Source organism: Gopherus evgoodei, chromosome 1, assembly GCF_007399415.2.
Source record: "Gopherus evgoodei ecotype Sinaloan lineage chromosome 1, rGopEvg1_v1.p, whole genome shotgun sequence".
Taxonomy (NCBI): Eukaryota; Metazoa; Chordata; order Testudines; family Testudinidae; genus Gopherus; species Gopherus evgoodei.
This window is the reverse complement of record NC_044322.1, coordinates 206157350-206171849: the sequence shown is the minus strand read 5'-3', so window position 1 is coordinate 206171849 and position 14500 is coordinate 206157350. Positions and strand designations below refer to the sequence as shown.

Below are 14500 nucleotides of genomic sequence, written 5' to 3'. Positions count from 1 at the left end.
TCCCATGGGAACAAAAACCAGTGTCTGCGAGTTATAGCTTGAATTGCAACCCTTTGTCGGTAACAAAACTCATGCTTCTGAGGTCGCTTTGTTCTTGATGCCTATGCCAGCCAGTATGTTGCCGTTCCCGGGATGGCCACCCCAACTGAAGCTGTATGCATCTTGCTAGCTAGCCTGCAGTTCCAGTGATTCTTCTCTACCCTGGAATTCTCTCTAGCTATTCCTTCCCACTTAGACTCATAGACTTTAAGGTCAGAAGGGACCATAATGATCATCTAGACTGACCTCCTGCATAATGCAGGCCACAGAATCTCACCCACCCACTCCTGTAACAAACCCCTAACCTATGTCTGAGTTATTGAAGTCCTCAAATCGTGGTTTAAAGACCTCAAGGTGCAGAGAATCCTCCAGCAAGTGACCGGTACCCCATGCTGCAGAGGAAGGCGAAAACCCCCCAGGGCCTCTGCCAATCTGCCCTGGAGGAAAATTCCTTCCCAACCCCAAATATGGCGATCAGTTAAACCCTGAGCATGTGGGCAAAGACTGCTTGCCTACTTGCTTTATTGTCCCCCATCACCCTCCACCACCACCACAACTCTTCTCCCTGGCCCAGAATCTGCTGCCCCACTCCTCCTTACACATAGGGTTGCCAGGCGTCCGGTTTTCGACCGGAATGCCTGATGGAAAAAGGACCCTGGTGGTTCCAGTCAGCACTGCTAACCAGGCCATTAAAAGTCCAGTCAATGGTGCAGTGGGGCTGAGGCAGGCTCCCTGCCTACCCTGGCTCTGCACAGTTCCCTGGAAGCGGCTAGCATGTCCCTGTAGCCCCTAGGTGCAGGGGCGATCAGGGAAGCTTCTGCATGCTGCCCCAGCATCAGCTCTGCAGCTCCAATTGGCTGGGAACAGTGGCTAATGGGACTGTGGGTGTAGGGCCTGCAGGCGCAGGGATCACACAGAGCTATCTGGCCCCTCTGCCAAGTGCCAGACATGCCAGCCACTTCCAGGAGCAGTGTGAAGCCAGGGTAGGCAGGAAGCCTGCTTAGCCACGCTGTGCCGCCAGCTGGGAGCTGCCTGAGGTAAGCACTGCCCAGACAGAGCTTGCACCCTGAACTCACTGCCCTAGGCCAGAACCCCCTCCCGCACCCTAACTCCGTCCCAGATCCCACACCTCCACTTCCATGAAATGATACTTCAAAACATCAATCTTTTGTATAAACCTTTGCTTTCAATCTCAAATAGGAACAGATCATCGATTTGGAACAATTCAGAGTAGCAGGGTTTGACTCATCTTGTTCATTAATTCATTCCATGTTGATATGTCCTGGACAATAGGTTTACAGTATAGCTCAGATAATCCATAACATACATAGGTAAATCCAGAGGAGTGAAGTTCTGGAACAGCCTTCCAAGGGGAGTAGTGGGGGCAAAAGACATATCTGGCTTTAAGACTAAGCTTAATAAGTTTATGGAGAGGATGGTATGATGAGATAGCCTAATTCTGACAATTCATTTGGCAATTGGTCTTTGATTATCAGCAGGTAAGTATGCCCAGTGGTCTGTGATGGGATGTTAGATGGGATGGGATCTGAGTTACTACAGAGAATTCTTTCCTGGGTGCTGGATGGTGAGTCTTGCCCACATGCTCAGGGTTTAACTGATTGCCGTATTTGGGGTCGAGAAGGAATTTTCCTCCAGGGAAGACTGGCAGAGGCCCTGGAGGTTTTTCGCCTTCCTCTGGAGCATGGGGCACGGGTCACTTGGTGGAGGATTCTCTGCAGCTTGAGGTCTTCAAACTACAATTTGAGGACTTCAGTAACTCAGACATAGGTTAGCAGTTTGTTATAGAAGTGGATGGGTGAGATTTTGTGGCCTGCATTTTGCAGGAGGTCAGACTACATGATCATAATGGTCCCTTCTGACCTTAAAGTCTATGAGTCTATGAGAGTCTGTGTTATGCTAAGTACTTAGACTGCCAGAAGGCAATAGTTCCCCCAAACATTCTCTCTTGAAGCAGAGATCTCTTTTCTACTAAGGCTGTAGGTAACACATCAATTTTAGGCCAAAGACAGAAGAGACTGACATGCCAGCACTTATCCACAAAACAAGCAGCTGTAGTGTAAGCTTCCTCACCACTCTGCCCCCATAATGTGCCTCATCTCTGACCTGCAGGAACTGTATCTAGGGCCAAGAAGAGGAGTTCGCTCTCTGTGGCCAATTTAATCCTTAATCTCTCTCCTGAGACTACTGACAAGGAGGCCAATTAGTGCCAATTATGGTAGTGGGCTTTGTGAAGAGAACACCTGTCCACAGGGACCACCATCTTATTTCACACAAGCAACGGAATAGCCACCAGATGGTAACATCACTTAATCTCTGCTGACTTGGAATGGATTCAGACTAGCATTCTAGGGATGAAAGGTTCCCTAGCCTGTTACCAATCCCCTGAGCTATCCAGTCCCCTGGTTCTGATAATTTCTGAGTTTTCAAAGTTTATGTGATCCATGAAGTGAAAAATTTATTTTTTCTGCACGAATTGCAAGAATCCCTGCAGCTCCTGGGTCTCCTTTTTATTTTGGTGTCATTTAGCTTATTTATACCTGCTTTATTTCTTCATGCTGTTTTTCCTATTTTCCCCTCAGATCCTTGGCGATCAGTTTGTGCTCTTCTCCTGAAGGAACCTTTTCTGTGTCTCATGTAAGTACTCAGCATTTTGTACCTTTCAGTGACAAGAATCATGTGTTTTATTCATGGACCATTCAAGCAAATCTGAAGCCCCTGTGAAGTATTTTCTAGGTCTCTCTGGCTGCAAGGCTCGGTATTCAGTGTGTATACATGTTCTACCCAATTGTCCCAAACTTCTGTACAGAATCAGTCTGTGAGACTCAGAATGGTTCATTCTTCTTTGAGTGATTGCTCATATCCATTCCAATTAGGTGTGCGCACGCTGCGTGCACGTTCGTCAGAAGACTTTTTACCCTAGCAACACTCGGCGGGTCGGCTGGGCGCCCCCTGGAGTGGCACCGCTATGGCACCGTATATATACCTCTGCCAACCCAGCCAACCCTCAGTTCCTTCTTACCGCCCGTGTCGGTTGTTGAAACAGTGGAGCACGGCTTAGCTGACCTCCACTTCCCTAGCTACTCTTAGTTTTCTGATCCTTTATCGTGTATATATTATAATCCTTTTTATATAGTTACAGTTAGCGTATTTGTTTATAGCATAGTTAGTCCACTATAGTTAGAGGGGTTCGGGGGTTAACCCCTTCCCGGCACCCGGTGCCGGGGCCTGTGCCTGGCTCACCGGGTTTCAAACTGTGCTCGGCCTGTCACAAGCCAATGCCGACAGGAGATCCACACGACTCCTGTCTGAAGTGCCTCGGAGAATCGCACCTAACAGCTAAGTGCCCGATCTGCAAGGCTTTCAAGCCATGAACAAAAAAGGAGCGGGACATCAGACTTAAACAGCTCCTCATGGAGGCGGCTCTCTCCCCTCCACCATCGGCACCGAGTGCTGGCCAGTTGACTAGTAGAAGCGCCTCCTCGGCACCAGACCGTGCCGGTACTGTCAAAGCCTCTCGGCACCAGCCATCACCGGCACTGAAGTCAGCTCCACGCCGCTCCCTTTCCCCGAGGTTCAGAAAGGCTAAGACTCCTGCTATCTCTGTGCCACCCGCACCGCAGCCAGACAGCGTGTCTAAGTTGCATCGCCCGGCACCGACACCTGCCGCGGCACCAACAACGTCAGCACCATCGATTCCGGTCCCACAAGGCCGTCGAGTCTGGCGCCTGTGAGCTCCCTGGCACGGGCCGCAGTAGAGCTGACTATACCATTCACTCCGGAGATGTTCTCAGTGGCAAGGGACTTCATTGCCTTGACAGACTCGACACTGCCTCCACCCCCGGCACCGCCAGGGCGGGTAATACAATCAATAGGCAAACCAACCTTGATAAGACCATCCTCCATCGGCACAGCGGACCAGCACCGCTCACGATCACGGTCCCGCAGACGTTCCAGGTCCAGACGGCACTCCCGCTCCCGACGCCGCTCACAGTCCCGGCACTGTTCCCCTCCTCGGTACCGGTTGAACTCGCGGCACAGGTCGGCATCCCGTTTGCCGGCCTGCTACTCCCGGCACCCTTCCAGCTTTCGGCACCGCTCCAGGCACCATGTCTCCCGTAGACAATCATGATCCCGAGCTTCAAGATCTCGGTCGACCTCCCGGCACCACTCTGGTCGCAGGTCCCGATCTCACTCCTGGTACCGATATGCTTCCTGGCACCGGTCTCTGATACACAGTGGAATAAGGTCCACTGGAACCTCTGCCCGGGGCTTCTCCGCTCCTCCCTGGCCATCTAAACGCACTTCGGTGTTGTCCCACGTGGACAGCTACTATGCTCAAGACCGCGATTCAGATGTGCCCGCCGGAGTTTTTCAAGAAGCCCAGACCCAGGACCAAGGCCCACATCAGTGGTCCTTTTGGACACCTTGGGCATATCACCAGGCCCAAGGCACTCCAATAGTCCCGTCCCTCTCGGCTCCATCAGAGCACCGGACACCAGAGGCTACAGCTACCCGTCCTCCTCCGGACGGAACACAGGAAGCACTAGTTCACCCATTGGTCTCCCCAGTACCGCTGGAGCAGAAGACGGCCCAAGACCAGGAGGCCACACAGGACCCGCTCGTCCCCGGCATTTCCTCCTCTTCCTCTCCGGATGAGGCGGTGGCAGGAACATCCTCCTCGGGTCCTCATCCGATCGACCTCAGAGCCCATCAGGACCTCCCCAGGAGGGTAGCACTCAACATGAACCTCCAGGTGGAAGAGGTCCCGGAGGTCGAGGACTCTGTAGTGAGCATTCTGTTGGCAGATACCCCCACCAGAGTGGCCCTACCCTTTATCAGGACCATCCAAGCCAATGCCGACACCTTATGGCAATCCCTAGCCTCCATCCCTCCTGCAGCAAAGGGAGTCGCGCGTAAATATATGGTACCCTCTAGGGGGTACGAGTATCTGTACGTCCACCCTCCTCCCTGCTGACTAGTTGTTCAATCCGTCAATGAGAGGGAGCGCCATGGCCAACAGGCGCCAGCCCCGAAATCAAAAGAGGCTAGGCGAATGGACCTACTTGTCCGCAAAGTTTATTCAGCAGGCGCCCTACAGCTCCAGGTGGCGAATCAGCAAGCCCTGCTGAGTCACTATAATTATAACACCTGGGCGGAGGTGGGTAGGTTCACAGAGCTACTTCCCCAAATCTCCCGCCAGGAATTCGCTGCGTTCTTGGAGGAAGGGAAAAAGGTAGCCAGAACTTCCCTCCAGGCTTCACTAGATGCGGCCGACTCAGCAGCCAGGACCCTGGCCTCGGGTGTCACCATGAGACGCGTCTCCTGGCTACAGGTTTCCAACCTCCCACCGGAGCTGCAGTATACCATCCAAGATTTACCCTTCGATGGTAAAGGTCTCTTCTCAGAAAAGACCGACCCTAGACTGCAGAGCCTGAAGGACAATTGAGTCATCATGCGTTCTTTAGGCATGCATACACCCGTGACCCAACGCAGGCCTTTCCGTCCCCAGACTCACTGCCTGTACTTTATGCCCCGAAATAGACAAGACTTTGGCAGACGGCGTGGGTGGGGTGGGTGTAGACACCAGTCAGGACCCCATGGGGCCAAAACCAAGGTCCCTCTAAACCACCAGCGGGACCTAAGTCTGCCTTTTGAAGGTATGCCTGAGGACGGCATACCAGTTTCAGGCCAGGATCCATCCCTCCGCTTCTCCAACCGTCTTTCCTACTTCCTCTCGGTGTGGTCCCAGATAACCTCAGACCTCTGGATCCTACGCATGGTGAAACACGGATACCACCTCCAATTTGTTTCAACCTCGCCTTCCCACCTTCCAGCCCAGTCCCTCTTCAGGGACCCCTCTCACGAGCAATTCCTCCTGCAAGAGGTGAGGAAGTTCCTCGCCATGGGAGCAATAGAGGAGGTGCCAAAAGACGGAAAGGGCAAGGGGTTTTACTCCCATTATTTCCTGATCCCCAAGTCAAAGGGCGGCCTCAGGCCTATCCTAGACCTGCGAGGACTCAACAGGTTTATGATAAAGTTGAAGTTCCGCATGGTTTCCTTGGGGACCATTATCCCATCCTTGGATCCTGGAGACTGGTATGCTGCCCTCGATATGAAGGACGCGTACTTTCACATTGCCATTTTTCCTCCACACAGGAGATATCTTCACTTCGTAGCCAATCGTCAGCACTTCCAGTTTACGGTCCTCCCCTTTGGCCTTTCCACGGCCCCAAGGGTGTTTACGCGGTTCCAGGCAATGACAACAATCATCCGAGGTCTACAGAACTTCCCGACAACCTCGGCTCGCACTTGTCTCGGTCTCCTAGGTCACATGGATGCCTGCACATTCGTGACCAAATATGCCAGGCTCCGCCTCCGTCCTCTCCAAACTTGACATACCATCCGGGCAGAGACCCAATAGACCCAATAGTCACCATTCCCCTGAGCATTCTAACCTCCCTAGACTGGTGGCTAACCCCCTCCCTGGTGTGTTCGGGGCTACCATTCCACCCACCCCTCCCCAACCCTCGCTATCCCTGACAACAGAGGCGTCATCTCTTGGCTGCGGGGCTCACCTCGGACGCCTTCGTACCCAAGGCCTCTGGTCATCGCAGGAGCTGGTGCTTCACATAAATGTCCAAGAGCTGAGAGCGGTCCGCCTGGCATGCCAGGCGTTTCAGCAACATTTACACGGCCATTGTGTCTCAGTGTTCACAGACAACACAACGGCCATGTATTACATAAACAAGCAGGGAGGGACTCGATCTTCCCCCCTTTGTCAGGAGACCATCCAACTCTGGGACTTCCGCATAGCCCACTCGATAGACCTGGCAGCGTCCTTTCTCTAGGGGTTCAGAACACTCTGGCGGATCGACTGAGCAGATCTTCCTGTGTCACGAATGGTCGATACGGCCGGACGTTATTCATTCGGTTTTCCAAAAGTGGGGATTTCGCCACATAGATCTGTTTGCCTCCCGGGTGAACAGGAAATGCCAGATGTTCTGCTCCTTCCAGGGTCTTTCACCGGGGTCGATCTTGGACGCATTCCTAATGTCATGGAAGCACTGGTTGCTTTATGCCTTCCCACCGTTCCCGCTGGTTCACAAGGTCCTGCTAAAACTCCCCAGAGACAGAGCGCACTTAATCATGTTCAACACTGGTACACCACGCTGCTTGACCTGTCAATAACCAGCCCAATTACCCTGCCACTCCACCCAGACCTCGTAACCCAGGATCACAGCAGTCTTCGCCACCCAGACCTGCAGGCCCTTCACCTCACAGCATGGCTGCTGCGTGGCTGAACCAGTCAGAATTGCACTGCTCTGCTCCGGTACAACAAATACTCCTGGATAGCAGGAAGCCTTCCACTTGGTCAACTTATCTGGCCAAGTGGAAACGTTTCTCCTGCTGATGCGCAACACAGAATGTTACTCCCTCTGAGGTCTCGATCCCTACCATCCTGGACTACCTTTGGTCTCTTAAGCAGCAGAGCCTGGCGGTATCTTCTTTGAGGGTGCACTTGGCGGCCATCTCCACATTCCACCCAGGAGAGAATGGCCGCTCCGTGTTCTCGCACCCTACAGTTACTAGATTTCTCAAGGGTCTTGAGCGCCTATACCCCCAAGTATGCCGCCCCGCCCCTACCTGGGACCTCAACCTAGTCCTAAACAGACCTATGCTTCCACCATTCGAGCCATTGGCAACTTGCTCACTGCTATACCTGTCCTGGAAGACAGTTTTCCTCATAGCCATTACATCGGCCAGACGAGTCTCCAAGCTTCGGGCTCTCACGGTGGACCCACCGTATACTGTCTTTCACAAGGATAAGGTACAGTTGCGACCACATCCAGCGTTCCTCCCTAAAGTGGTATCGGCCTTCCATACCAGTCAGGTCATCTTTCTCCTGGTCTTCTTCCCGAAGCCGCATTCATCTCGACGGGAACAACAATTACATTCCCTAGATGTCCTTAGGGCGCTCGCATTTTATATCGATCGGACAAAGCCCTTCTGTAAATTGCCCCAACTCTTCGTTGCAGTGGCTGACCCCATGAAGGGCCTACCTGTCTCCTCCCAGAGGATCTCCTCGTGGGTGATGGCGTGCATCTGCACGTGCTATGACTTGGCTCATGCTCCCTTGGGCCACCTCACCGCACATTCTACCAGGGCTCAGGCTTCATCTGCTGCCTTCCTGGCTCATGCACCAATCCAGGAAATATGTCGCGCAGCTACCTGGTCCTCGGTCCACACCTTTGCTTCTCATTATGCTTTGGTCCAACAGTCTAGAGATGACGCAGCCTTTGGTTCAGCAGTTCTGCACTCTGCCACATCTCACTCCGACCCCACCACCTAGGTAAGGCTTGGGAATCACCTAACTGGAATGGATATGAGCAATCACTCGAAGAAGAAAAGACAGTTACTCACCTTTGTAACTGTTGTTCTTCGAGATGTGTTGCTCATATCCATTCCAAACCCACCCTTCTTCCCCACTGTCGGAGTAGCCGACAAGAAGGAACTGAGGGATGGGTCGGCAGGGGTATATATCCAGTGCCATAGCGGCGCCACTCCAGGGGGCGCCCAGCCGACTCGCCAAGTGTTGCTAGGGTAAAAAGTCTTCCAATGAACGTGCACGCGGCGCGCGCACACCTGACTGGAATGGATATGAGCAACACATCTCGAAGAAGAACAGTTACAAAGGTGAGTAACCGTCTTTTTCCACTGTGTGATGGGGAGAATAGGGAGCATGTGCAGAAGTGGTTTGTACATTTCTAAATTGAATTAGGGAGGCAAGGGATGGAGGTTTCCTGTTAGGTATGGGGAAAGCCTGCCATGATTTCCTAATGGGTATTATCCCATCCCAGAGCTCTCATTCAGCACAAAGCAGCTTATATTCCACATCATCCAGGACTGGAACAGGTGCAGAAAATATTTCATTAGCATTTCAACCTGTGCTTGCTGGGATACAACTTCATGACCTGGAACTCCTGCAACTGCAAAGTTGGCAGCAGTATGTGAACCCTCACTGCTTATATTGACACCAATGTGTATGACTGACCATCAGCATAGTTTTCACTAAGTCTTAGGGTATGTAATATAGTTTCTTTAGCATGCCCCAACAACAGAGACAACATGTGGTGGCACACATGGGGTCACGTGCTCCTCCAGATTTCTGCCAGGGTTCATATGCCCTGCCGCATACCACCAGAACCTTTAAATCAGAGGTTTCAAACTTTGGGGCACACCCCCTACAGGGTGTGGAGGAACTTTCGGGGTGGGGGGGAGGAGTGACGATGCCAGACAGCTTGGGCTTCAGCCCAGCAGGACTGGGGAGGGAACGCCACCTCTACCCCGACTCACCTTTATTTTCTGGCTTTGAGGGGTGCAAACAAAAATTGTAACTCAAAGGGGTGACTCTGCTCCAAAAATTTGAAAAACTGCTGCTTTAAATTGTGGGGGGCCCCCACTATCAACAGTTGTGGGTCATTTCTGCCCAACAATGTTAGAGTTAAAAAAAATCTATCAGTGGTCTCCTTTGCAAATCTATGTTATGCATGGCTTTTCACTTGGGCTTGATCATTGGTATGTAAGTTGTCAGGTCAATGATTTTTTTTGTTGTTGTTGAAAAAAATATTGCTTTAATTTAGGGAGTTGTTTTTTGAGATCTGGGGCAGCAAAAATGTAAAATTCTCTCATGGTTTGAGGTTTGCTTTTTACAAATGTTGCCAAGTTCTAGGATATGGTGTTTTTTTAAACAAACAAGTTTACATTTTCCTAATATTTCATAATACATTGGCATTGTGAAATCGAGTGATTCTGGAAAACAGTAAGATGACTTAATACAATATATAAGGAACCTTAGCATTGCCAAGCAGTCATAATCAGGGGCGGCTCTAGGTATTTTGTCGCCCCAAGCACGGCAGGCAGGCTGGCTTCGGCAGCTTGCCTGCGGCAGGTCTCCGGTCCCACGGATTCAGTGGCACGCCTGTGGGAGGTCTGCCGAAGTCACGGGACCAGTGGACCCTCCGCAGGCATGCCACCAAAGGCAACCTGTCTGCCGCCCTCACGGCACTCGGCAGAGCACCCCCCGTGGCTTGCCGCTCCAGGCACGCGCTTGGCATGCTGGTGGCTGGAGCCGCCCCTGGTCATAACTGTAACAGGTAATTAGAGATAGGCCAGAACTAAGGACAAAATTTTCAAAAGTCTCCGCTAACTTTTTGCGCCTCAGTTTATGAGTGCCAGACTTGAGACCCCTTGAACCTGGTTTGCAGAGGCATTGAGAATCTGCAGTTCCCATTGACTTCAACTGAAGTCGACACCTCTGAAAATGGGCCTTTAGGTATCTTAAATGGGAATGAAAAATTACTGGGTGTTGAACATTTAGGCCTAAAACTCCAGATCCAAACAGTGGAGGTTTTAAGATGTGTTCTACTTTTGCAGCCTAAACCCATTTCCAATACTTATTCAGTGGAAAAACAATTGATTGTTAAAGAACTGTTTGGAGAAAAACAATGTAATAAGCAGTTCTTTTTTAATTTGCTGAAAGCATTTACATCTGCAAGTTTATACACAAGTTATTTTTTTTTGTTTGTTTCTGGGAATATTTTTCAGAGTAGAGCTAAAAAGGGAGTGGAAATTCTTAATTTCTTCAGGTGTGTGCTGAAACATTCTCGCACCCTACGGAGTGTTGTTTGGTTGGTATCAAACATTACAACATGTGACTTTGAGATTTAAAGTTGACTCACAACATTTGCCATGTTGCTGAAGGAAAAATTATAGCCTGAGAGATTATATGATTATTGCACAAAGTGGTATAACAGTGCCAACTCCTATGCAGATGAATTTGCCTATCATGCTTATTTCTTTCCTTTCCTCTTTCTCTTTCCTTATAAGGTGTCCCATACTCATAAATTACAAAAATGTCCTGCTCCACTTTCACTCTGATGTATTTGCTACATATAGGTAGGAGTCTATGCATATCGGTAGAGCTCCTCTTTATATTAGTGGCAGTGCCAGGCTTGTACATCAAGGGGTGCAGAGGCCTTAAAAAATGAAGTTTGGCTTGCGTCTAATGTGACATTTATTTGACCGAGTAAGGAAATTGATGAAAGTCCCACCAGCCCTTTGCCATCATGTATTTGTCCAACAGGGCTGGTTCATAATGGCCCCTAACAAATCCTGTTATTCTCACTGCAGAACTTCAGAGTATCGATAGAAAGTATGAATGATGCCCAAAGGCTTCACATGTGAACATTTATGTTAATCCTTTCTGCATCAGCAGCCATTCATGGAAACCAACTTGGGACTACATGGCATCAGCATTTATTTTAGTTCACCATTTCATAATTGTTATAGTTCTGTTATATAAACTAGCTCTGTGCTTCAAATCCCACTCTGTCAATGACTTACCAAGTGATGGTAAGCAAGTCATTTCTCTTCTCTCAGCCTCAGTTTCCTAATCTGCAACACTGGTGTCGCACACTTTGTTGTGTCTGTAAGCGGAGTTTGTTGCACACACTGAGGTTCCTTTCATTCCCCTCCCCGTAACACCCTCTCATCTCTCTTTATTTCAGGGACATATATAAGTTTGTAAGCCTGTATAATTTTTAATTTGTTAAATTCTTTCTTTCTTTCTTTCTTTCTTTCTTTCTTTCTCTTTCTTTCTTTCTTTCTTTCTTGAAGCTAAATTATTCATGGTGTAGACATTTCAGTTCTGTTGGTACAATGGGCAGAGCTGAGATGGGGTGTTGTTATGCTGAAAGGTGTTAATGGCCTATATATCTTTTTGCATGTCCTGCTCTGAAAAAGCCATTTATTCCACAGCTTCATGAAGTCCTCTCTAGTAGAGGAATGATGACCTAAAGGAAGCTGAGGGGCAATCTGTTGACCTCATCATAGATATGAGAATCATCAGTCAGATGGTCAATGATATGTGTGTCAAAACACAATTGGCAGTGTTCCAGACTGCTAGTTGTCAGTGTCTAAGCATGACTATTCATTATATCAGACAGATGATACTAAAATAGTCTCTGATATCCATATGTGTGTTCCATGCTGCTGGAACTTGCTCATCAATTAATTATCCTATAGTCAGCATGCTGTAGCATAGAGTGTTGTACAAATGTCAGCTAACTATTACTCTCAACACTCCTGTGAAGTTTGTTAGTATCATTATCCCCATTTTACAGGTGAGGAAACTGAGGCATAGCATAAGTGACTTGCTCGGTGCAACACAGGAAGTAAATGATAGAGACAGCACTAAAAATCAGGAGTTACTGGTTCCTAGTCCACATTGCCTCTCACAAGGGTCACCCAATCTTTCTTGACATGAGAACAGAAGTCCTCACTGTTGCATGTCTGGAATTAATGATTATTCGAGATTGTCAAAAAACAGGATCAGTGTGAATTATTTAATCAAAGATTATCAATCAGAAATTAATTTGGCACTATACAGAATACAGAAAGAATAGATACATTACCACCCGTGATGTAAGGTAAAGAACTGGCTCTGCGTCTCTTCCTCATTGCGACTGGTAAGATGCGCAGTTTCATTCTCCAACTAAATTCCACAACTTCTGTCATTATATAGGGTTTTTAGACAAAGAGATCCTTCTTTGCCAGAAATCCCTTGCCAGAACCATATGTTCTGATGTCATTTCTTATATTCCGATAGAATTTCCTTTAATATCTGTGAATTCTTAGTTTAAGAACATAAGAATGGCCATACTGGGTCAGACCAAAGTGGCCAATGCCAGGTGACCCAGAGGAAGTGAACAGGCAATCATCAAGTGATCCATTCCCTGTCGCTCATTCCCGGCTTCTGGCAAACAGAGACTGGGAACACCATCCCTGCCCCTCCTGGCTAATAGCCATTGCTGGACATATCCTCCATGAATTTATCTAGTTCTTTTTTGAACCCTGTTATAACCTTGGCCTTCACAACAATCCTCTGGAAAAGACTTCCACAGGTTGACTGTGCGTTATATGAAGAAATACTTCCTTTTGTTTGTTTTAAACCTGCTGCTTATTAATTTCATTTGAGGCCTGATTTATGTGTAAAGGCATAATTATTTATGGCTGAGAGGACTGACATTCTTCAAGATAATATCTTTCAGTGGATCTTTTTTCTCCCATAAGCATTCTTCCCTATTGATTTCCTAACAGGAAACATCTGCTGTAACAATCATCAGAATATCTGGAGTCCTGTGAACATGGAAGTGCCAAGGATTATTAGATATAGTTTAATGCATAGAATTCCTGAATAGGGTGATTTACAGGTTAATAATCAGTGTATTTAGTGACAGACTAACTTTCAGCAAATTCAGGAAATATGAGGCAGACCAAATGCACCAGTAACAGCCAACAAAAACTGTAGCAATGGTCACAACATTAAAAAACTGCTGGAAAGCATCTTTCTGTTTATCAGAGTTGTTGAGCATTTAAATACACAAGCACTTTTCCCAGCATCTGACAGGAGGATATGACCATCTAGGCCAACTCTCCTTGACTGTGAATCAGTGAAAGAGCATTTGCATGACAAAAGGGCTATAGTATAATAAATCTTACAGTATCTAGCAATTTTCTTTCTGAAGTATCCCAGGTTGCTTAATAAACTGATATACAAACTATCCATACTATCCATGAGAATCACTCCATCCACCTCTGCAATTCAGCTCTTTGGAGGGGAAGTGGAGCATCTGCTTAAGGTGGATGGTAATACTACACAACATTTTGGGATAGAAAATGAGGAGTACCTTTCCCAGTTACTGAATATCTTCTGAAAAATAATGCTCTGAAAAGGGAGCACATGGGCAGACTTTCTTAACTTGGCATTTGCAAAGAGAAGAAATGGTGAGACAAGCAACAAATTAGAAACGGAGTAGAGGTTTTATACTGGTGTGTGTACAGAAATCACATCATATGACTAAGAAGGCACTCCAGAAATGAAGGGCCATAAACACAAGTGTCATGACCTTAAATTGAATTCTCCACCATAAGATGTAACCACTGAAGGCACTTAAGCAACAGGATTACATGAGAAAACTGAGTGTTGTGAAAAAAATAAGATGAACCTCTTGATTTTCTACCTATTGCAACTTAGTAAGACTAGATTCTGATAATCTATCCAGGAAGTCCTTATAGAAATCCACTCAAAAGAGGGAACCAATGTATGCTCTCGGGTTTTGGCTATATAGTTAGTTCAAGTGTGAATTTTCAAACTGTTTAATGATTGATAATGGCAAATGCTAACTAGAAGTTAATGTAAGGCTGAAAAGTAGAGACAGACTCTTCAGTGTATGTAGTTTTATAGACTGTGATGACTATCACTGTTCCTCTGAAACCCCAGGTTGTGGAGCCCAAAACTAGATCTGTTCAACTTGAACGAGACTGAACCTAAGGAGTGGCCTGGACAGCAACTTAAGATAAGGAGCCCTCCGATGGTGCT

The 14500-nt window shown here is 48.1% G+C and overlaps 1 protein-coding gene across 11 annotated transcripts in view; it reads left to right on the top strand.

The window, feature by feature from the left end:
• The window catches only part of ZBTB20 (zinc finger and BTB domain containing 20), a 626502-nt gene that overhangs the window by 455411 nt on the left and 156591 nt on the right, over positions 1-14500 (top strand). For 7 of the 11 annotated variants that reach the window (XR_003996513.1, XR_003996514.1, XR_003996515.1 and 4 more), the window contains one exon: positions 2640-2694. The gene's annotated coding sequence lies outside the window, so the exon portion shown is untranslated. Of the gene's footprint in view, positions 1-2639; positions 2695-12242; positions 12259-13218; positions 13273-14500 lie in introns of those variants that run through there. The other 4 variants (XR_003996516.1, XR_003996517.1, XR_003996518.1 and 1 more) reach the window with 4 other exon arrangements.